The sequence below is a fragment of the Corvus moneduloides genome, chromosome 5 (assembly GCF_009650955.1).
Source record: "Corvus moneduloides isolate bCorMon1 chromosome 5, bCorMon1.pri, whole genome shotgun sequence".
Classification (NCBI taxonomy): domain Eukaryota; kingdom Metazoa; phylum Chordata; class Aves; order Passeriformes; family Corvidae; genus Corvus; species Corvus moneduloides.
The window spans coordinates 35,585,847-35,610,215 of NC_045480.1; the positions used below are offsets into that span (position 1 = coordinate 35,585,847).

The following is a 24,369-nucleotide window of genomic DNA, read 5'->3' on the forward strand; positions in this document are numbered from 1 at the left end:
CCAATACTCTGTTAGTATCTAAAAGCATAGTGCACATACTAGAATTGAGAAAAGTAGGTCACAAGAAGATTGAAGAGATGTTATAGTTGTATACTATAGAGCAGAGAGCATTGCTGTCCTGCTGGATTCAGTTTGTAGCTGATTGCAGTAAGCACTGCTGATCTGGTTACACTCAGCTTTAAAAATACTTACAGTAATTTTGTACCACTGAGTTCCATACATAGTCTTCTCCCACATCTAGTACGGAGTTCTCTTGATCATGATTTTCTTCCTTACTAAAGCCATGAGATTCATAAAGAGGGGTAGTATGCAAGCTTGTGATAATCTTTTATCAGCTTTCTAGGCAGTGTTGTTCTGGTTCACCAGGAGGAAGAATAAAACATGTTTAGCTCAGGATAGGAAGGAAGTACTGCAAATTTGCAACTAAATATGAAGTCTTTCTTCAGTAATGCTATTTTTAAACTGCTGTGTTTCACCAGTCCAGATGGAATTAGTTCCAGGGATTTGCACGGGGTTACTTTAAGCTTGTATTATCATAGCTCCTCCTCACACCAGGAAGAAAGACTGTTAGTGATTATTTACAGTCCTAGGTAACAACTAGATAATTCTTACAGTTAGGTAATACTGCAAATGTAACATTTCCAGATTGCTAACATCAAACTCTGGATAGAGTGAAATAGAACAAGAATTTTTATACTTTCTCCCAGTTTACATAAAATAGCTGAAAATTCATTTTGTAGGTTTCATCATTCATTTTGATGTTCTTTCCTTTTTTCCCAAGAAAGAAGTATATTTAAAATTTCCAGAACTGCCTCAGAGGTAAGTGGTATCCAAATATTTTTCTGTAAAAATAAAATATGTACAGTGTCAGTAGTATTTGGCTGTGGATTGATGATGTATTGCACAAGGATATAGAGACATCATTACTATAAAACTTGCAACATTATAGTTTAGGGTATATTTAACCTTTAATACAAATCATTTTTATTTCCCCCATTTGGAATTCACAGCACTTTTTTTTTTAATGTTTAGTTTGTTTGCAGGTTTTTTCTTATGTTTGCCTATACTCTGGCTGCCACAATTTATTTTTCTTTTAACAGAACTAGAATAGTGGACTTGATTGCGAACAACAAGTGTAATATAAAGGACTCCAAAAAGGTTTCAGTGCAAATGAGTTGGAAATTAGGCTTTCAATAGGAACTGGTGAAAATATATTTTACATCAGAACTGTCATTCAAATTAATCTTGAGAAAAGGATAAGTCTGTAATTTAAACTCACAAAACTCCCAGAAAACAGACTGACACAAATACCCTGAAATTCCTGCTTCTGATTTTTCCATGTATTTCCTTGATATGTCTCTCCCCTCCACTCAGATCTCATACCTTTATTAGTCACCAATTCCTCTCATGTATATTATATATAATCATTGGAGAGAATTTGCCATCTGACAATATTTTCTAAGTAATCAAAATGCATGTGGTTTTCTTTTATGCGTGATTAGTTTCTTGACCTTCATTCCAAAACACAAAAGGATCTCTGTAGACACCGAGGATTAACATTTACTTAAATGTCCTCCCAGTAGCAAAGGTAACATTTGGTCTTGGGAATCCACCCTTTACAAATGCCCTACCAATACAATGACCTTATCTAGAGGTATTCCTCTGATCCTTATCTGACTCCAGAGCAAGGGGGATTTGGTGCCTGGGCAGAGACCCAGACTTCAGATCCCCTAGCCAAAATTTGTGTACTCTGAGAAGCAGACCTCTTGGCTCTGAGTGATAATTGAGTCAGAACTGCAGCAAATTAGGCAAAGACCTTGAAGAATGAAGCCATTAAAAGCCTCACAACAGCTGAAAAGGTAATAAAAGGAAGGCAATTTAGCAATAGATGCTGGAGAAAAGGAAGACAGGGAGCTATTTCGAACAATAGGTGGCTGGCTTTGAAGCTTTGATGTTTCAACAATTTTCAGTTAATTCATGGCTGAGGAGGTTAACTATGAAATTCTATTACTGAAATTTGAAGAGTCATACTCCAAATAAAAATAAAACTTTAGGTCTTTTTCTTTTTCTTTTTCTTTTTCTTTTTCTTTTTCTTTTTCTTTTTCTTTTTCTTTTTCTTTTTCTTTTTCTTTTTCTTTTTCTTTTTCTTTTCTTTTCTTTTCTCTCTTTAAATAAAGTTGCAGGACTCCTCTGTCTCCTTTATGGACACTGGCTTTTCATAGGGTGATTTTCTGTACAGTGCTAATTACTATTAGCTGAGCATAGAAGTAGTCACTAGATGAAGCTGAACAGAGTGGTTCGTTTCATACCTGGAAAGGTATTAAAGAATGCAAAATATCCTCAGCAAAGACATGTGTGTTCGGGTGCTCTACAGAAAGTAGTAGGGAGCCTTCTGCCAGCAGAGTTCCTCCAAAATTGGTGGACAGAAAAGCTGCAGGCAGTGAAAGGTCTCACAGCCAGCAAATGAACTATTGCGTGGAGGCTGATCTCATACTTTGCCAGAAGTTTCAAACCATGAAGCATGGAATAAAGTAGGTGCTAGTGTCAGAAAAGAACCAAACCTTTCAACACCCCTGAACTAATAAATCAGATTAAAAACTGGAGCACATAACACCCAGCAACACAATAATTTCTCTTAAAACTTCTATGAAAATTGAAAATCTTGCAAGAAGTTGAGTACCACAGCTGCTTTCTTGGTTAATGTGAATCACAGCCCTGTGACAAACTAGGTAATTTAGACTGTGCCTAATTTGCAGAAATGGGGAAAGAACTATAATGGATTGTGCAGCTAAAGCCAAGAGATGATTCACATATTGCATAAAAATGGAACATCATCAGCCCATTGGAATTCTTCATAGCAGCACTGGTGAGCACTGCTAAAATACCGTGTCAATCAAGGGTTGTGATACAAAACCCACAAATTAACATTAATTAATGTCATGCTGCTACACCTGCTACCAAGACACCTAAATTGGTAATATCAATACTTGAAGGAGACACCAATAATAAAAGGTAAATAGAAGAAATGTGACCTTTCAAATGATGCATTTCTTATTTCCTAAGGAGCTCTACCTTGTAAAAGTATAGACCAAGCGTGGAGGACCAGAACTAAGCATTTTTTGTCTCAAATATTCTGACTATTATGACAGGAAAGAGGTGATTGGAAGATATCCTGTGGAGGTGGGGCAGTGCTGTTCTGAGACAACTTCAGTCCCCGCCTCCTCGACTCACTTCCTGTCAGAGGGCTCCAAGGGGTGGTAGTGCATGTGTGAACAAAACAGTGAGAAAAATCTAGTTTATATAACGGGGTACACCAGGTTAACTGTAAAAGGAAGCCAATCTGTCCCTGTCCACCACTAGCCTGCACTAGATTTCTTTTAGGTTTTTTCTCTTGACTGCTAACCTTCATATAGTACCAATACTAACTCACCCCTTTCAGACAGGACATACCTAAATGACCTTAACTTACAAGAGCTAGCACCCACAAGTCATGTATCTGCCCTCTACCTTCCATTTGTCATTCATTTCCAGTAAGATTATAACTGCGCTGAAGTGAGGATTATTTTCTACTACGTAATCGAAATAGCAAAAGGGACCTTGATCTCAAAGGTGGCCCCAAAATACCCTGTAATGTGAACAATTATAGTGCCAAGAGCAAACGTTTTTTTCCCATACTTTTTTCAGTGTTGGGCATCCATTACTCACCATGTTTCAGAGGAAGAAGAGAAGAGGAAAATCTAGGTCTCTGAATGGGAGTACCAAACATAAAGCAACATGATTCTCTTGAGAAGAAATTGAAACTTATTATGTTGATCTACTTTCAGTAATTTTGTTTACTGTTTAGTTGAAATTGAAGGGAAGGGGGAAAAAAGTCACAAGTCTGTTGGGCACTGTCAGTTACACAAAGCTTGATGAAGCAATTGCAAATCTCATATGACCACATTGTAAATCTCGCTGTACAAATCTCTGTTTCCCTCAGTCCAAGGATTTGAGGAGCAATTTGCAGAAAGTACTTTAATGACCTAAGGGAAGGACTTGTGGGTGCATTTTACACTTGTTATATATTTAATTAGATTTACTTTGAGTTTGAGTTTTGGAGATCCTTAAGAGTTTTGTAATATTTCCATGAATAAAGTTATCTGATTTCTGCTCCTCCCCGGTTCAGGATATATAAGCTTTACAGCCCATTTCACATTTAAAAATATGAAGATATTTCTTTACAGATGTTTCAGTTTAAGGCAGAAAATAGATGGAGAACTGTGTCTGCACCAGTTCTGTCTTCCAGAAAACCTTAAAGGATAAACCTATGTTCAGTAAATTACAATTATAAGAGGAAAGTTACCTCTTTCTCTTGCTTTTGTTACATTTATCTAGTTCTTAGAAATAATTTCTTAAAATATTTTGAAGATTTACAATTCAGATTTAAAGAGCTTTTCCCTCATAGCTGGTAGAAAAATTAGGGTTAATATTTTTCTTCTAACTACCTAACTGCTGTTATGCTTTTTAATATTGAGTATTCAAAAAATCCTATTTTCATGAAAGCTAAAAACAATGTAATTCAGAATTAAAACCAAATAGTGACAGTCCTGTCACCATTCACCTGGCTCACCTTTCAGCTGAACCTGAATCCCACCTAAGCAATTGAGTGGAGAAGGGCAACTTCAGATCTGGCTGAGATCATCTGTCTCCCATTTCTTGGAAGCAGGCTTCACAATGTGATAAGTAATGTCAGCAAATGCCTTTTAATACATCTCTCAGCTCTGACATGCCTCTAACTTAATTGCCTAACAGAGATCAGCAAGACTGGCAGGTTCAGAAGTACTCTGATCTCAGAAATCAAGATAAGAAGCACCCTAGCACATTGGTAGCAGAGTTGAAATGTAAAGGGAGGTAGTACTTTGAGGACAGCACAAGTTATGCATGCAAGTATCCAACAGTCAAGGGGGTTCTGCAGTCACCTCAGATGGGGGAGACTGAGTGCAGCACTGTATGCCAGAAATTAAATATTTTGAGGGATGGAAGAATTAAGAACTGGAGTAGTTGACATTGTTAATGGCAAGGCTGTGGCAAGATAGTTTCAAGCCTATGCAATTATTAATACAAGGCAGAAAGGTTTCAGCAAGAGAGTAAGAAACTGCCAAGGAGTTTGGTGGTTTTAATACTCAAGCCTCATTTTTCATCCCACAGGACAGGAATTTAAATCTGTATCTCCTATAGCAGAACAATAATAAAACTCCATATTTAATCCAAAGCTATTTAATCCAAGCTATTTCTCTGTTTGTGAGGAGGTATAGATACTGAATGACAGAAGGAGTTTTGTAACACAAAGGAATAGCATTCATTTAGTCATCATTGAGACCTCTCCTTTGCATTTCACTGTTGCTGAGCAGATTATTGAGGTTCACATTCTGAATCTCATCCAATTCCCCACACACTTTATGCACAACATGTGGCTGCCCTTGTATCATGTGTAGGTGCCCATTTTAGCACCTCCAACCTTTAAAAATGTGTGAACGGGTGAAGCTGGCAGGCTTTGCAGCCTGAGAGAGTTCCTTCTGATTTGTTTGCTAACAAATCACTATTTTTTTCCTGCAAAACTGAAATTTCCTTGAAGAAAATCTAGGAGTGTTTCCCAAACAGTTCCCCTCTAGAGACCAAAAGTATCTTTGCTTATATGCAGTGTATTGTATGGAGCAGTCCATGTTCAGCCATGCCCAGAGTAAAAGTAGATGAAGCCGTGCATGCATGTACATAATCAAACACACGCACATCGAATAGTGCCGGTATTAGCTATAGACAGCAAGGTGATTCACTCATACAGCATATGAAGCTCAGAGCTTTATCTGTCATATATTTTGGTCCTAAAGGTGCAAAAATAAATGTATTGTCACATTTTATCATGCAGGGTTCTGCTTTGGGGCTTTTTGTTGTTGTTGTTGTTGGTGGTGGTGGTTCTAAAATATTTGCTAAACAATAGTTAAATCAACACTGCACTCTGTGCAAGGAGAGAAAGACACTGCTGTCTCTGGGGAGAGTTTTCCATCGATTATGCCAGAGAAGAGGAAGAACATGTATCAGCTAGATCATGTTCTCTGTTCTAAAAAAGCAGATGCAACTCTGGTTTATGCACTGAGTAGAAAATTAGTATGAGGTAATGCTATCATAAATAATTGCTTAAAGCACCTCAGTACTATGGAGGTTGAAATTTCAAAAAAAAGGAGAAAGGCCTGTAAATGTAAAAGCATGGTGAAGGGTAGCTTTTAAAGTAATTGAGGATTTTTCATTGGATGGTAGCTTTCTACAGTACATTATTTAAAATCTAAGTGTGGAGTACCCTCTAGCTGATATCTGAAGATCAAAGCTGCTATTAGATTTTTTTAACTGCTGTAAAGGTTCAGCTATTATAAAGGAAATTAAAGGAACTAATGGAACAAATAACATAAAATAGTCTTCCATCGAACATAGCAGATCAGTATAACTTGTGAAAGGGTGTTTGTTACAAAAGGCCCCAAAGCTTTTAAATGCATTTTTGGTCTAAAAATTGAATTTCAGGTAGCACAGTTGAAAAATCAAACATTGACTTTAATGAGTGCCATTTAAGATTCACCATTGTTATTGTCAGGATTTATTCTCTCTTCTCTCTGGAAACTAAATTTGAAGCTGAAATGCAAAGGAAACAAGAATTCTTTGATCACAGAGGCAAACACAAAATGGCTTATTAATGATTGCAGCTCAGTGCTCTGCCTGACCTCAGGGCAAGCAGATTTTTTAGAATAAGCCTCAATTACATTATATAGTTTAACCCTTGATGGGAAGGCAATTTTTGGGTCTATAACCTACTGTAATTTGACAGGAGGCCACAGCAGCCATTCAGCATAACAGTCAAATGTGAGGCTCTGCAGGATTAGCACTCCACCATCAAAGAGCGTAGAGCAGTGCCTGGCTCTGCTGTTGGACTGGAGAACTGTTGGATGGTGTCACGTGTTAGGCTGTAAATTAGAGAACCATGGAGCTAGGCTGGTATACCTCCTGGATGAGGTAAAACACCAAGCCACCTGTGAAATGACAGTATTCCTGTTTTCATGAAGACTACACTGAAATAAAGATAAATACATGGGTACCCGATGAGATGCAAATGATTTTATAAATCTCTCCATTCACTCCAGGGCTTAGAAGAAATGACTAATTGTAACAGATCATAAGAAATGAACTAGCAGCTCCAATTCTTTATCTGGTTTTGACTAAGTCTAAAGTAAATCTTTGTAAACAAATTCACATTTATTTTTAAACAGAATTGCTTTATTCTGAATGCCGTGTTAGTGGTCCTTTATGAGAGAAAATACAACAATCTTGAAATATAAAACTTTACAAATGATACATGAAAATGATACAATGACAAGGTAGTGAAAGCTGGACTGGGACCTCAGTTGTAGAGTAAAGAAAAAGCATTCTTCTAAGTGCTTTGAGTTTTTTCTTTAACCTTGCTCTTTCTTTTTTGATATTTCTAATTCTGAAATGTGACTTTTCTAAATATAAAGCCCTGACAGACAGACACACAGAACATGGCCCCAAATTTCACTATATTTCTGAACAGAACAAGAATAAATGTTAGACCATGAAACAACTTTAACAGCAGTTAAAGTTATTAAAAGTTATATTTGTCCCCAGCTTAACGAACACAAACACTGAATATCTATTCTTTCCTCTGCACCTGCAATTAATTTTCTTTAACCAGAGCACTTGAGTCACGCTTCTACAGAGGGTAGCATATATGAAGAACATTTTTATTGTATTTTATACACATGCTATTATTCTGAGGTTGATGTGCAATTTTTCCATTTAGCAGGATTGTCCAAAAAAGAAGGAAACATGGTAAAAATGTGGAAAGGAGTCACTGATTAATAAGTGGTGTAGGAATTTGGAAACTTGTGGAATCTTTGTTGAGTGGAGAGGACAGTTGTTTGAGTTGCCTTTGTGTGATAAAAAAAGGGAGCATTGTGGTGGGACAGTAGTCTGCAGAGCACTAACTAACAGGCTGGATGGGCGCAAAGAGGAATACAAATCAAACAATTAGCTCCAAAGCAAGATATTGATTACAAAATTAGCTAAGGCACTAAGGGAAGACAAGGGAATGATACTTATTAACTATTTATATGCCACTGCTGAGAATAAATAGTAAATAACACTTGGAATTGCTCATTTGTCAGTATACATTTGTCTCAATCAGAATTACAGAAACCTGGAAACCTGGAGGATTAATGACTAAAGTATTAAAATCAGTGGTTATATGCCATTACAAAAATAGTATAGGGAAGACATTACAGACATTTCCTGTCCAAAATGGTAATTTTTTGGAGTTTTTAAATCATTGATAGGTTGATGCCATTGACTTTGAATCTTCATAGACTATTTCTCTTTCTTGTGCTTCTTCTAGTTAGATCAATAACTAACATGTACTGACTCACTGACTTTTGTAAGCCCAAAAGATTGGCTTCTCCCTGTATGTATCAGTGCTTATAGAGTATGAGTATGAGTAGAAGGAGAGGAAAACACTGAAATGCAGAAATGAGATTTAACATACATCAGGAACCTTATGACATTAAGAAATATATTTCGCTTACCAAACTAAATACTACTGGATTATCACTTCTACAGGGACACATGATGATGATTTGATTATGTCTGTTCTATAAGCAGGATTAAATGAGTACATTACTACAAACTACTACATGAAAACTACACAACCCCCCCTCAAATACTTATGTTCGTCAGGGGAGGAGAAAATTATGAGCAGAAAAATGTGAAATTAGTAAAAAGACAACACTGAAAATTTGTCTGAGACAAATATTAAGAAAAAAAATTTTGACTATTAGGAAAAAAAAGTAACACTGAAATGATAAAGAAAGGTAATGTCTGATTTTAAAAAGTAGCTATTAGCTAGAGGATAAAAAAAAGGTAAGCTTTTAGTCAATAGCTAAGCTAATAAAAAATACACACATGATGTTAGAAATCATTGAAAGTTCACAAGGAATATGGAAAGGAAAATTCTACGTGTGGAAAAATCTTTCATTATCAGACTGAAAATAAAGGCTTCTTTTCAAGGCAAATATGGATCAAAAAGAATCCTAGCAATGAAATTGCCCAGCAGCTAGATAAAAATGTCATTAATTTCAATGATAATGGAGAAGAAAACAAATATTCATTAAATACTTGTTATCCATTTGAGAAAGATTCTCAGTACATATAATGCATGTGTATCATATGATGATTATGAAATACTTATTACTCAAAAGTCAAGAAAATAATTTACATTTTGATATCATCAACAATACAGTTGTTCAGGAATGAAGAGAATGAAAAGAATGGAAATAGAAGGGGTTTCCATGCTCAGACTGCTGATTATGCCAAAGACTCAAGGGTGCTACTGAATTGCCAGCTGTACACAAATTTTAAATCAAAAAGGAGCATCTTGAGTAGGAATAATCCTCAGTAGTGTTCCTCTTGCTTCAGTGGGTTGTGACCACTGGAACGCTGTGGCCATTTCTTTGGAAGTTTGTACTTCTAAGAGAATGCTGACAAATGGAAAATGTTCAAAGAAAACTCATATAATTAGTATGAATAGTGGAGACCATATCATACAGCAGATGTCAGGAGCATAGTACGTTTGGTGAGTGTGTGACTCAGTCCCAGTCTGCAGGAGGGAATATTTGTCATAAATGTCCACAATACCATTCACAGAAATGATTGATAATATTTCTAAGAACTGACTTGGTAGGACATGGTAATGACTTTCAGAAGTCTGCCCCCTTGTGAAGTTTTAGAAGCCCAGTTTTCCAATGTTTTCAGACATAAATTGTCATTAATTCAAGGTAGATACTTTAAGAGAAGGTAGATACCCAGTACTTTTTTAAATCATGCTAAGCTATATTAAAATGCCTGAGTTTAGAATGGCATATGTATCAATTTATCTAATACATAATAGCAGCATTAACAGGAAGACTTACAGCAAGTATGTATTTTGGATGGAGCACCGAGGAAGGGGAACTGTGTGCAAGTTAACTATTCCTTGCTGCTGAATGCCCCCTGTGTTCTAGATAACAAGACATGGTACATCCTGTTGGGCAGCAACCACCCTGGCTGGGCAGTAACATGGGTTGTATCAGACACACTGGATTTCATAATCAGGTTTTCTCCTATGAGAAACTACCTGTAGACTTCAATTCCACATAATCCCTGCAATGTGAGAAGCACAGAGAACATGCTGACAGTTCACCCAGACTGTTAAATTTTTGGGAATGCTCTGATCTAAAATATAGTTTCAAAGCCAAAGAATTCATGACTGAATTTCTGTTGTGAACAACTTGGTGCTGATCTATCATGGTTCCTTTTAAGAAGGAAAAACATGTCCAGCATTTCCTGTTTCAGCTACACTTGAAATAATCACTACTATTACAGGCTGAGAAAAGAGTCTTACCATGCTTATTGAATGTAAAGATAAGTGAAGCCATGTGAAGCTGGAGTTCTATTCTAGTAGGAGGAGCTACAGAGCACACCTAGGCACACCTGTCTACCGTCATTGATTTGCAGTTCTAGTTAAAGCGCCTTTTGAGTATACAGACTCCCGTTTTCTAAAATTCTATCTCCTTCAGAGACAATTTCAGTTTGAGGTTTTTTTAACCAGATGCCAAAATCCTTCATCAAGAACTTAGGCTTTCCCCAAGCTTATCACCTATTGGTTACCTGCAATAAATTGTAGGAACGTCTGAAAGTTGCACTGTGTTTGGAAAAATACTTCTCTTACTGTTTATACAGAAAAATACAATAAGACAAATGGCACATGAGCAAAACTAATTCTGAATGGTATATTGTAGTATATCAGAGTATTCACTCTGCCATGCCTATCAAGGGAATGAATGGTAAAAGAAACCTAATCAGAATGATATTAGAAGACAGCAACAGCTCCAGTTTGTATGTTAGGGAAACAGAAGAAACAACATTCAGCATATAAACACAGCAGCACTCTAAACACTCCAGCAGGAACCTTGGCATTCAGGCAATTAATCTGATAAGAGGGACAAAGACCAGTGAGGAAATCTTTGGCAGTTAGTACTGTGTTCATATAAATGCAATTACTCTATGTGATTGTGACGAGCAAAAGGAGTGTCTATTTTGTAAACAGCCGGCTCAGACAAGATAGTTTATGTATTTTTCTTCCTAGAATGGAGAGGGAGTTAGGTTTTTACATCCCAAGTTATCATATATCAACATATATTATATTTTCCTCAGGGAGAAAAATAAACAAGCAAACAAACCAAAATAAAGAAAATAAGAAAAGGTTAAAAAGTTTACAGTGCAGTTCACTTCTGCTCTCTCTCTGAAACCCTGAACTGCTCCTAGCCATTAGGGTATATAGGTATCAAGGATTCTTTCCTGCACTCCTCACATGTATTTGCATAATGTTTAGGCGCAGAACCAATATTGTGTGACTAATTGCACAAAACACATAATGAACTCTAGACCCTAATGGCTATAAAAAAGTCAGGCAGGCAGCTACTTATTTTCTCCATGATGCCATAATACATCTTTCTTTGTAGTATCTCAGCTCTTGATCAAAAGAATCTGTAGGGTTAAAAATGTTCTCTTAAAATACTCAGCAAGAGAAACTCTAAAATTTGCATCTATTTACTGATTATTTGTAAACAAGAAGGAAGCTGAAATTTAACATTTCCCAACATGCTATTTAAATAGCTGTATCTAACATTGAGAGTCCTCTTTATCTCCTTAGCAGTCTCAGCATTTTTCAAAGTAGTTAATTGTACTGAAAATCCAATGCTGGCATGCTATTTTTAGATGGTTTTTCCAGGCTTGGTTGCAGGGATGAAGTGATTCTTGTTAATACACCATCAATGCTAAGGACGTGCCTAGTTTGACTTTGTATTAGGAACCAGTTCAATATTCTGGGATGAGCAGTAAATCTTGGATGTGAATTTTGTTCCCTCCTACCAGGTAAATGGTTTCTTGTAAACTCAAGTGCTGCTGCTACACTTCACTGATGTGCTTGGAATGAGTTTGTGGGAAACAAGGAATAAAAGAAAGAGTTCTACCAAGTACAGATAGGAAACAGAGATGCAGTTTCTTCAGAAAATTTTTTGCACTTATTACTCATATTACTAAGATGCTGAGCTAAACAGACAAAGGGATGCAACTCAATCTCAGAAAAGCAGTACAGCAACACAATGAAGTCTGTGCCAAAAAATAACAAGTATTATATAATGCCATAATAAACTCTTGAAAAATAAATCATATACTTTATGAATTCTATTGCTGCTTTCATACTTCAGTCCTCAGTGCAGAAACTTCTATTTCTGCAACATAATTTGCAGAAGGCAGTCACTGTGCTACTCAAGGTAACAGTGGTTTATATTACTTTTGTACTCTACAGTAAATTCAGATTGAGTACCTTACAGTCTGATTTCACTGTTTGTATTATTCATCCCCACTGAAAATAAAACAGGATTTGTTGTGAAACTTGGGGGAATTACTCAAGGCTCTATTTTAAGGGGTTTCAGATTCCAACATCTCAAGATTTGCCGCTGATTAATTCGTTATAGGCCAAGACACTTGTGCATAGAATGTGTGACTACCTAGCCTCTATCCACATGGACTTAGCAGAGCCAGTACTGATAGGTTTTATCTAGGTGCTTGCTAGTGTAGTCTTCTACCATGTGAAACATTTCAGGGGCCTGTGTGGCCCTGAGAAGTTCCACTCAGCAGCAAACAAGTGTAAGGTGTTTCCTTGCAATCAATGCATACCATGGGGAGAGAAGGAGGGTGTTTCACAGCTGTCTTTTTGAGCATATCCTGCTGGAAGAGTAGTAACCCATGAGAGTTATCCAATACCTTGAAATGTTTGCTACCAGTTATTGCAGAGAAAGCAAAGCCACACTGACCACTAATGCTCTTTACAGAATGAGTGTTAGTATTTTAATAAATACTGACACAATTAACAGTGTTATCTTTTAGAACTAGTGTCTTTGTCTGCTGTTCTTCCTTGAGAGAGTCTATTATATAAATCATGTAAGCCGAAAAGATATGATTATGATAAATACCTTGTGTCAATATAAATTTGGCCAATAAAATGAAAATCTTGGTCAGGACTTGAATTTGCAAGTAAGCTGGGTTCAAGAAGAGTATTACAAAGAATAACAAGCCTTTGATTTAAATGTCTGAGTGTTTGCCATTAATGCCCTGTCAGTCAAACCTGGATTTATTCAGACTTCTCCTGGCAGGGACGTTTTCAGTAATTTGAACAACAAATTAATGGTATCTTTTATTTATATCAAGATACCAACTAGAATTTTCATTCAGATTAATTGTATGCCTGGGAGACTTTTGCAGTCTTTAAGCTTGTCTTTTTGTACAGTCAGCATATTAAAACCAATCTCTTTTTATCTCTGGAAAGTGGAAAATATTGTTGGTTTAATGAACTGATTGTTTAGAGAATTTTACTTTAAAGGAACAAACATTTCGGATGGAGTTTGAGTCTCTTAAAAACTTATATTTTTATATTTGTCATATATTTTTGATACTTTCTAAAGAAATAGTATTTTTTTGTGAAAATATATGGAAAGAATAAAGAAACAGTGAAAACTTTAGAAATATGCAGTTTCAAGCTTTAAAAAGTCGTAGTTTGATGATTACTTTCAGCACAGTGATCTTTTATCTCTCTGATGTACAGCATCATTTTTTTCTGCTTTGTATCTCTAGAGAGTTCTTTTATCAGCAGCACACTTTAAGTAGAACATTCTCCTATGCTGAAAATTTTAAAGGACTCTTTTCTAGGTTGATGATTTCTGGCTTCCAAAACACCAGGCATTTCCTCTGTTGGAAGGGTTTCATTTTAAGAATTAGAAGGGTTACCCTGAGTAGTTCTCCTCAAAGAAGGTTATAAGAGATGAAAATTCAAGTTATTCAATAAGCACCTAGATGTCAAGGTCCAGAGGCATGGTAAAGCACTCACAAACAAGAATAGCAGATGCTTGTAAGTCAAAAGATTTATAATGTAGTTGTGTACAAATGTCCCTTTTTTGTTATTTTTTCCATAGGTAGTTCAGGTAACAATATATTTGAGCCTGTTTCTTGTACACCAGACTGACTGCTGGTGGTGCTGTGCCAAAGAGAGAGATGGTGGGCTTTTTTCACTGTGCTGAAACTTTTGCAATAATCAGCTCAGGATGAAACACAACAGATATCACACAATAGCAACAACAAATTGCCACTTAATATAAAAAAGCAATACTGAATAGTCAATATATACATTCAGGAAATTTATGGGAAACAGTATTCGTTCTGTACTTCTTTTCACTACTCATTCATTTTTTTCACCACTTGTAATACAGATTTCTTACTCTACCTTTTATAAGTGGCCATTGCAACTCATACTTCTCAGGCATCATGTCAAATGCACTTTGTACCAGCTTTCCCCTCAACAGAGGAAAGTAGATCTACCTCTTCAGGTTGAAAGTAGTGCTATATCTTAGCTCACCAAAGAATCATGTAGCTGCCTGATGAAAATGCCACTACACCTTAAAAAAAAAAAAATGACCTAATGCTATTCTAGGAAGTATAATGTCATAACAAAGAGCAGGAAGGCCAAAAGGCACAGCGTACTATTTACTGCACTACAGAGTTGGACAAGTGGTGCCTGCTTCAGATCTTGTTGCTTTTCTCAACCTTTCCTCTGTGCTTTTTTCAACTTTTCACTGAAAAATAACTCTCCCCTTATCCCTGCTATACCCTGAGAATTCTCAGATTATTTCCTGGGCCCTACAGCATTATGTCTCTGAAAGAAGGCTTCCTCCAGAATCCAAAAGCCTGAAAACAAAATCATTAATTTCGGAAGAAGAGAAAAGTTTTGCCTGTACTGACTCCTTGTGGGTTTTGGATTACACACAAGGTAAATGCCTTGTAGCATACATAGCAAGTCTCTTTTTTATTGCAGTCAAAGCAAAAAAAAAAAAAATATTCATGTTTAGCTTCTCAGAAGGATAAAACTCTTTCTGTCAAACTAGATTTCATTATGTTTCAAAGAATCTTGAAAAAGTATTTGGCTAGGGTAGTGGATGTATCATGTGAACCCAAACTGATGGAGTCAAATTCTTTTTTACTCCAGAATCAATGCAGATATTTTACTTTGCTTTGTGCTACAGCATGGATTTCAGGTTAAGCTGGTCAGTTGGAACAGTGACATGCCTTTAGCTACCACAATGTTTTTTCTGGATTGGAGCTTGGCAATGCCTACTGTAGCTGTCTAGAATGATTTTAGAATCTACCTCCACTTAATTTATTAGGAAAAAATTGCAGCTAATGTAAGATGTGAAAAACAGCCAGACCTCCTTTCTTTGGTTAATCTTGTGTGTCTGACAAAAGGTATAATGAGTACTGCCAACAAAGGTATCATGTATGTTTACCTTATATAAGAAAGGTTGTTGTGTGAGGCACTTATAAAGTCCCCAGCCAAGACACATTTGTATATGGTTGGCTAAACAGGGGTTGTGTTAAACCTTTGTTCCAGGAAGATAAGTTAAAAATGAGGTGAACTTAAGAAGTATTTCCCTTTATCAAAAAGATATATTTGTCAATGCAATTCAGTCAACTGATGTTTTATAGAATTTCACAAGATACAAAACTCCCATTCCCCAGAAAGTCTGAAAGGATTTTCTTACAAGATCAATGAGACTATATATAATTGTTACTGGGCAATACTCAATATTTTGCAGAATTCACACCTGAAATATTATGTTATGACTCAAATTATTTCTGCTTAAGAATTAGTGTAAATTTTATTTCCAAAATGATGAAAAGAAATAGAAAGAATCAGATTCAATTGGAAAATTACAACTCTGTAAGTGTTGGTGAAAGCAGCACAGAGAGGTTGTAGATGCCCCGTTCCTGGAAAGGTTCAAGGTCAGGCTGGTCCTTGGGGGAATGGACTTGATGACCTTTAAAGGTCCCTTCTGTCCTTCCATCCATCCCAAGTCACTCCATGATTCTGTGATTCATTCTAAGTGTGGCAGACATTAAGTGATAGGATGGATGGGCTTCACTTAGTCTTCCCATCCAGAGGGTTCAGTTACATTTCTTAAACAATGCCACCTTGTTCGTTTCCTAGGACTCCTGGGTCTGCCTTATAAATATCTTAACTTTAGAACCTTCCTTCTCTCATTGACTTTAGCACCTCCGGACAAATTCATGACCATATTTATTCCGGCAAGCAGATTCTGTGGTCTTCTGTCACACTGGATACCAGTCTGAAGTAGCAACATAAGTATTGTTATGAGCTGCTCATTTGAGGAGGTGAAAATCATTCATTACATCATTATCGGTGTGGCAGTAATGTCAGAAAAGCTGTCTCCTCTCATCCATAGCACGTCAATCCAAACTGTGTTAAATAATACAGGGCCCAAGGGGAAGGAATGTAGATTAGGGAAAACTACCAGACAGAGGAGTTAAGGAGAGGATAGAGAAGAAAGGGTTGATCACTCTCGTTTTATTCTGAGCAGCAAGGGAATGTTGAATACAACTGGAAAAGAGGGTTTAATTCTGCTTTATTCTGCAATTGCAATGAACAGAGTGCCAAAAACAAGCAATATATTTCTGAAAGAAGCTGCTTCTGAAGCAACTTAATGTTTTAGTAGTTTTCAGTTAAATCAGGCAGAGGAAATTAACGATGGACTTCTGTGTTAATGGTCTGGAAAGTGCTGCACTTCCTGTGAAAGCGAAGTATAAAGGTGATTTGATTTCTTTTTCAGTGGTATTTTGGAAATAGATGACCACAGAAGAACGTTAATGATAATGATGAAGTGGCACAAAGGAAGAATGAAGGAGTTACGGATGCTTCATTGGGAAATCAGATTTTTTTTAAAAAAGAGAGAAAGCCTGTAGGAGTGGTGCCATGAAAGACTCAGGACAAGTCCTTAGAAGTCCAACATGAGCTATCACAAAGACTGCACAATATGAAGAAAGACTCACCATGGCCAACACAAAAGAAATGAAACTAATTCAAAAATGGACATTTGTATTAAAAAGACAATCACCTCAGAATTTATTTCCAAAAGAATCTGCATATTGTGTGGCAAAAGCCAGAATTTAGGAGGGTGTCTGAGACAGAAAGGACTGCACTGAACTTTATCCCTGGCAAGAGACAAAGAAAGGTGCTTAGAAAGGACAAAGTGTCCAGTGCTGCTTGCTCAGGTAAAATATTCAAAAAGCAGTGCTTGGCCATACAAGACTGTCAGGCTGCAAATGGGACAGCTTTTCTTTTTAACATCTCGCACACCTTTTAAAGACAGCACAGTCCTGAGCATGCTGACAATACTAAGTAAGTCAGCAACAGGCAGGTGGCTAAGGTGAAACTGATGTTTTGCAAAGATGGGTTTGGTCCATCTCATGGAGTATGTCAATTAAATACAAGTGTGTAGGAAAATTTCATTTTGGAAAAGATGCAGTTTGTAACAGTGGAAGTGAAAAAAGTAAATCCATTTTTTTAGCTAAAGAGTCGCAGAACTTGTTAAAGGACGGAAACCATGAAAAATTGTGGAAATACTGAGGTTGAATTTACAGGAACAGGACAGCTACTTCAGACACCTCCTAGAAACACAAATCTGGCCTGCATAGGTTGAGGAGGAGCAGAAAGTGCCTGTGCTTTGGCAGAGTCATCAGAGGAACCAGGAGGGATTCTCACTGCTCATTTAAAAGCCCAGAGGTGAGATGGAGTGATGTAGAACCGGAAAACTGTACCTGCAGATCCAAAGGATTGAACCGAGTACTTATAACATGGATCTCTTTCTAGTAAAGTGTTTAATGCCAATAAATTTGTTGTGCTGGATGTTTCATTAGGGCTCTGATAAGCAGTAACACATCTGCAGGTATTGTTTTCAAGTCTGCATTGGAAATGCTGTTTCTAAAGGCAATTTTAATTTTGAGCAGCACGAAAGATATAGTTGAGAAAAATTGATTCTCTTATTATATATATTTCAGTATACAAAGGTTTATATAGGCTACATTTTGGTCTGAGGGAAACAACCCAAAACAAGGGAATAAACAGAAACTTTGAAAAATTTTAGAGAGTCAGGTGCAGGTATAGAACTAAGCAACTAAATCCTTGTGATATAACTTACTGACCAGACCGGTTACCTCAACAGTGTTATGCAAGATGCACAGTAATGAAGTTCTCAGAGTAATCATCATTAGATGGAAAATTAAATAACCATCAAAACTGAAAATATTTTGAGGTGGAAGAGCTATTGGCAATGCATATGAAAGGAAAATTATGAAAGATAAAGAAAAATCAATTAACAGTCACTATAAGCTAGATGTAATATTAACAAGGAGAAGAAGGAATTTAATGAGATAAAGAGTGTGTCAGTTAATGTATTCAGTGACATTTCCATACTGATTAAAAAAAAAAAAGAAAGAAAATACCTGAAAATACCGGAAAAGGTAGGTATAATTTTTGACATGGATATTAAAGTTTTTTAAAAGTACCGTTTTTAATATTCACAAAATAAAAGAAGGAAAAGGTCACTCAGTTCTCCTGCCAGTTCAGGCAGAGACACTTTCCAAGATTTTCAACATTTCTCTTCCTGTATAGTTTCAAGTGCTTCAGGCAATGAGAGTACCACCACCTCTTTTTAGAAACTGTAGCTTCATACATCTCACTGTCAGAGAACAATTTCTTATATTCTGTTTAAATATTTTTTGTCTTAATTTCATTCAATTTCTCATTATTATTACACCATTTACTACCATAAATAATTACATTCTCTCAATTTGTGCAACCTCAATTAATGCAACTGTCCTTTCCTCTAATTTGTCAACAGCTTTCTGGTAAAATGATATCCACAAATGAACTCAATGTTGTGGACATAACATAGTGATATGCCTACACCAACTGCATTTCAATAGAGGGGTATGGGAGCTGACTCTAAGGGGGTACTGAGAGCTTTCTTAAATATCATTTGCTTTTTCCTAACCTTGCTCAGAAATGGTCTGTGTTAGTGTGTGAGAAGCATGGTGCTAAAAAAGCCATAGTGCTTTGGAGTGGTCTCTTAGTGGAGCACTGCGCTGACATGTCCTAGAGGTATGGAGATAAGCAGGCAGGTTAGACTTGCAAGAAAGGCAGTTCCACACATTGACTCAGAATCTAAGTTTCAGGTGTTCACTGAAATAAAAGCCTCAAGTTAAAAATCTATGTTTTCACAAACAACAACAAAGACACAAAATCAGATAATAAACCAGCATGCTCATTTTTTATTACTATTATACAATATACACTGCTTATCCATTCAGTCTCATAGAAAAGAGCTTTTCCTAGATTTTGCCTTTCCAGTGCTTTCAAAACCAAATAACTGAGCTTTCTCTATCAAAAGGAGGCTAGAAACAACATAACCTTGTTTATAACTTTTAACTTTTTGTGGTTATAATATTTGCCGGATATGAATGATCAATGAAGTTCATTTTCCCACCACAGCCCTCGCAGTGCCGTGCTTTGCACTGGCAGCTGGAAAGGTGCTGATAACACCCCAGTGTTTGGGTACTGCTGGGCAGGGCTGGCACAGCATCAGCACTGTCTCTCAACGTTTCCCCATCAAGGGGCTGGTGGTGGGCAAGATCCTGGAAGGGGACCAGCTGACCCAAACTGACCAGAGGCGTGTCCCATAGCATATGGCATCAGCTCAGATATGAAAGCTAAGTGGGAGGCATTCATTAATTACAATGTTTGCCTTCCAAAATAACATCTACGTGTGCTGTAGCCCTGCTTCCCAGGAAGTAGCTGAACATTGCCCGCTGATGGGAAGTAGAGAATAAACCTATTTGTTTTTATGTTTGCACCCAAACTTTTGCTTCTGTGGTAGTAAACTGCCTTATCTCAGCCATGAGTTGTTTTTCCATCTTATTTTCTCTCCCCTGTCCTACAGGGACAGGGAGCAATAGAACAACTTGGTGGGCACCTGGAATCTGGCCAAGGTCAACCAACCACGCTGCTTTATCAGCAGGACATCATTCTTGAAGAGCAACAAAGAGAACTTTCCCACATTTTCCTCCTGACTCTTTTTTCTTTTGAGTGGAAAAAAAGCTCAACTCTGATTCCTGATTCTGCAGGCCTTTTTGGTTATTCTAGCTCCAGTCAAGAAAAAAAGAAAAATCCCACAAAGTATATAAGGATAATTTTGGAATGTGTTTAACTGAGGAATTAGCTTGTATTTTGTTTTTCATTATGAAGAAAGCATATTCTTCAGTAAAACAACAAAAAAAAATCAATTAAAAATATCTAACAAATTTTAGAATAACTCCCATCTCCCAGACTATAGGCAACAGATTACAATTGAAGAGTTGCTTGAGTGCATGGTGAAGCAGGAGGCATCAGATGGAAACCCTTTATTGATAAAATGAGAAAAGTATTTCAGGAAATAGATAAAAAATATAAAAGAATAGGCAAGGGAAGAGTTCAAAAAGACAAAGGAAAATGTGTGCAACCCAAAGCAGAATAATCATCTAGAGGGTCACCAAGGTCACAATAATATATTTTAAAATAGCCTGCAGACAGTGCATAAAAGGCACTATAAGCATTCAAAACAAACTAAAAGGCGTATTTCACAAAAAGAAGTTGAGTTTGAAAGCACAGGCTCTGGAGTTCCCTGTACCACTGTGACCTTCTATTATCCAATGTTCAACTTTTTCTCAGCTGTCATACCCATAATAATCTGCTGCCCAAAGCCTGGAGGATGTGAGTAAAAGCAAAAAACTCCCACTTCAGTTCACCAGATAGCATCATATTCCTACTAATGTTTTAACCCAGAGCATCCTCACAGTGAACCTGCAGTGTTCAAATTACTTTATGCGATTACTTGATCTGTGCAGGCATGGACAGCTAAGTGATTTCTCATTTCCTCACTCTCAAAACATCTCTTTGGCTGGATTTTTGGGGTTTACACTCTGGGTGTTTTCCCTTGGTTTTGTATTTTTAACAGACTTTTCTGTAATAACAGAAGTTACCTCCGTACTTGCAGACCTGCCTTACACACAGCTAAAAGGAATGAGGCCAGAAAGAACTGGCTAACATATCACAGACCAAGAAAATTAAAAAATAAGTAAAAAAAAAAAAAAACCCCAAAAAAAACCGAAGAAATAATGCCATGGATGGATAACCAGGCAGCTGAAACTATATAAAATTTGGGGAAAAACTTTTCTGCTTAAAAATATATATAAATATTTGCCCTAAATAAGGGATGAGAAAGTTAATTAACTAAAATACTAAAACCATGGGATAAATTCCCAGGCAGTTTCCTTGGAAACAAAATTAAATCAGCAAATTCAGATTATATTAATATTAATAAGAAAAAGTATTTTGCATATTGTTTTCATCGAAAAGCATTAAAATAGTATAATTTCACTAGACAGTAGGAAAACATATTACCATAATGCTTGATAAAACATGAAGGTATACAACAGGTCACCAGATAATTTTGATTGTGTATTTCTGCATAATAGAAACCTTTGTGATTAAAGAGGACTCCTTATTTGCTTACAGTTCCCTGCATGCTTAGGTTCTTTGCTGGATCCGGTCTAGGTTTCTCAGTTATTATCTTCAGCTACTTGTCCTGAAGAAAAAAGTAGCACATATGTGAACCAGTGAGCCCCTGGTGAGACCCTGATGGAGAACATCTGGTCAACAGAGGGGATACTATGACTAGTCTATCGTAAGAGAAAGGCCTGAATCCACCCCATAAATAGTGAGTCATAGTTGCCTGCTGACTAGATACCAGATTTTTTAAATATTCTTGGTCCAGACACTCAGGTCTGGTTAGAGGCGAAAGGTCAATAACCTGCAAATGTGCAAACAGTGAAATCATTTAAATACTTATGTCAGCAGCTGGGAAGTCAAGCAAACAGTTTAATCACGGCTTGGTGGTCTGGCAGGGAGATAACCATGCATTAAATACCTGCTTCACATGTCAATCACCAGAGTATAATTTCTCACTCAGAAGTTGCATTACCTCTTTTTAAACTGCTATAACGCACCTTAAGCTTAAAGCACTCAATAGCTATGTTGAGTTATGGACTTGTGCAGGGCACGTGTTTGTCAAGGAAAACAACATGTATATTTTGTTTATGTTTTATTGTTTTCTGCTTAGAGCCATATATACAATTTTTTCTCATGGATTTCTCAAAAAGATTTGGTTACTTAAAATGTCTACTGAAATAATGCATTGAGAGGTTCTCAGGTTTATTTTCTCTTTACAATACTTTGTTTAACTACTTTATTTTGATTTCCCTGACAGCAAAATACTATTTTGGCCCTGAAAAATGCATTGCAACCTGTACAGGCTTCTTTTATTTATGTTGACTTACACTGTGCTATCTATAAATATTTTAAAAGATGAAGTAGGTGGATTACAGCCCACCCCCTCTTTCTTTTTTTTCTTTTTCTCAGACACGCACACATTTAAAATTGCACGAATGTCTGTTGAGTGAGGCTTGAAAGTCTCCCTGGATCTCTATTTCCTATTCAGAAGAAGCAGAGAAAAGTCAGAAGCAAGCCTATCTGTGTAACCATGACAACAAGTACTTGTATATAATGCTTATCTATATAGTATAGTTTCTGATTCCTTCAAGACTTCACGCAGCCATAGGCTGAATTCTTTGGTAAGCTATCTGAGCCATGTCAAATGGTTCAGTGGAATCACATTAGTATTGCTGGGCACTGTAAACACTTTGCACTGAAGAATGAATGAGAAAATATGCTGAATGGTGGAACAGAGACAGGCCTGGGTCTGGAAGGTGAAAGAAAGAAAAAAAAAATATGTGTCAGTAATTTTCCAGTGATTAATATTTGACAGATTGATTTGGAGTTGCTAAGAGAGATCTTCAATTGCTGTTCCACATCAAATTAGTGGCTAGCAGATAATATATATGGATTTTTGGAGAACTGGGATTTTGTAGACTAGCAGACAGTGAGAGGCATTATGCCAGCTGAGTGTAAAAGGCTAGTTGATCAATAATTAAAAGAAACATCTTGAGTTGAGGTTAGCATTAAGTTATTTGGGGAATGAAGAATTCTCTGGTTTGCAACCTTCATTCTTTTTTCTTTTTCCAAATAAGTAGTTTATTGTTTTGTGTAAAACATGTATGAATTATTGTAAGATTGTTGGAATAATACATAAAATTACCAATGTTTGCAACCTCAGAGGTTATTCTGCCTTTAACATTGTTAAAATTTATCATTATTACAGAGAAAATATTATGCTCCTTTTACATATAGATATTTTTTCTTAATTAAACATTTATGTTATTTTGTAATCTAACATGTTACCAATATCCTCATAGCTCCTTGTCTGGTACTTGGGGATGGTCTCCAAAACTATGCCTACTTCAAATTTCAGGTGCTGGGATTTTTCAGCAGTTAAAAGTCTGCCCTCATACTCTCATAAAAATGTCAAAGAATAAAATACAATAAAAAATAGGACTTTTCATTATAAGATTGTTGTTTTTTTATTCTTTCCCCTTTCTTTTCTTCATCCATAAAGTTTAGCCCAATTAACTTTTGGCTCCTGAAGAATTTCTCTTGGTAAGAGCCACGGCCAGAAGGGTTTTGCCTTACAGATTTTAAACAGAATAAATAGGTCAAAAATCAGGCTAATAATTACAGAGCTAATTATAACACTAATAGAAGAAAATGTGCTACCACAACCTGATAGCTGAGTAATTCTCACAGCTATAGGTTGAAAAAAAAAGACCCAGAAATACAAAGAAATTAGAATTTCAATCTGCTTTAAGCAAAATGAGATAAATACTGACAAGAATCATACAATATCTAAGGTTAAAAGAAAGAACAAAATATAAAACTTTTGCATTCCTTCCTTTGTTTTGCAGAGGCAGAATGAATATCTCCAAAGTTAAAATTAATTAATTACCCTAGAACTACATTTTTTGTCCTTTTAATAAGATGAAATATATCCTTTTGTTTTAATACATAAAGTATTCAAAAGGTTTCAAATGAGTTCACTGAAGACCACACAAAACTCTAATTTAGCAAAATTTATGTCTTCAGGGGAAAAAAGTCTGCTAGGGCACCAAAATGGCTTCTGAAAGGACAAAGAAACACCATAACACCTGAAGCAGATATAATTTTTTTTTCTTTTCAGAAAATGCAGCAATTAAGGGAGAAAAATCTATTCATTTATACATTATGCTAGTTGTAACTTGGATAATACGTCACTCACTAGGCCAAGCAATTTCTGAGCTTGAGCAAGAGGGTGAATAACATGCTTTTTGGCTCTCTAGAGATTCTTAGCTTGATTCCCAATG

At 36.4% G+C, this 24,369-nt stretch overlaps 1 long non-coding RNA gene across 1 annotated transcript; it reads left to right on the forward strand.

The window, feature by feature from the left end:
• The first annotated feature begins 456 nt into the window (after positions 1-456).
• LOC116444613 lies at positions 457-23,537 on the forward strand. The gene is made up of 2 exons (XR_004240406.1): positions 457-819; positions 16,812-23,537. It is a non-coding gene; the product is annotated as an uncharacterized LOC116444613 (long non-coding RNA).
• Positions 23,538-24,369: the final 832 nt, after the last annotated feature.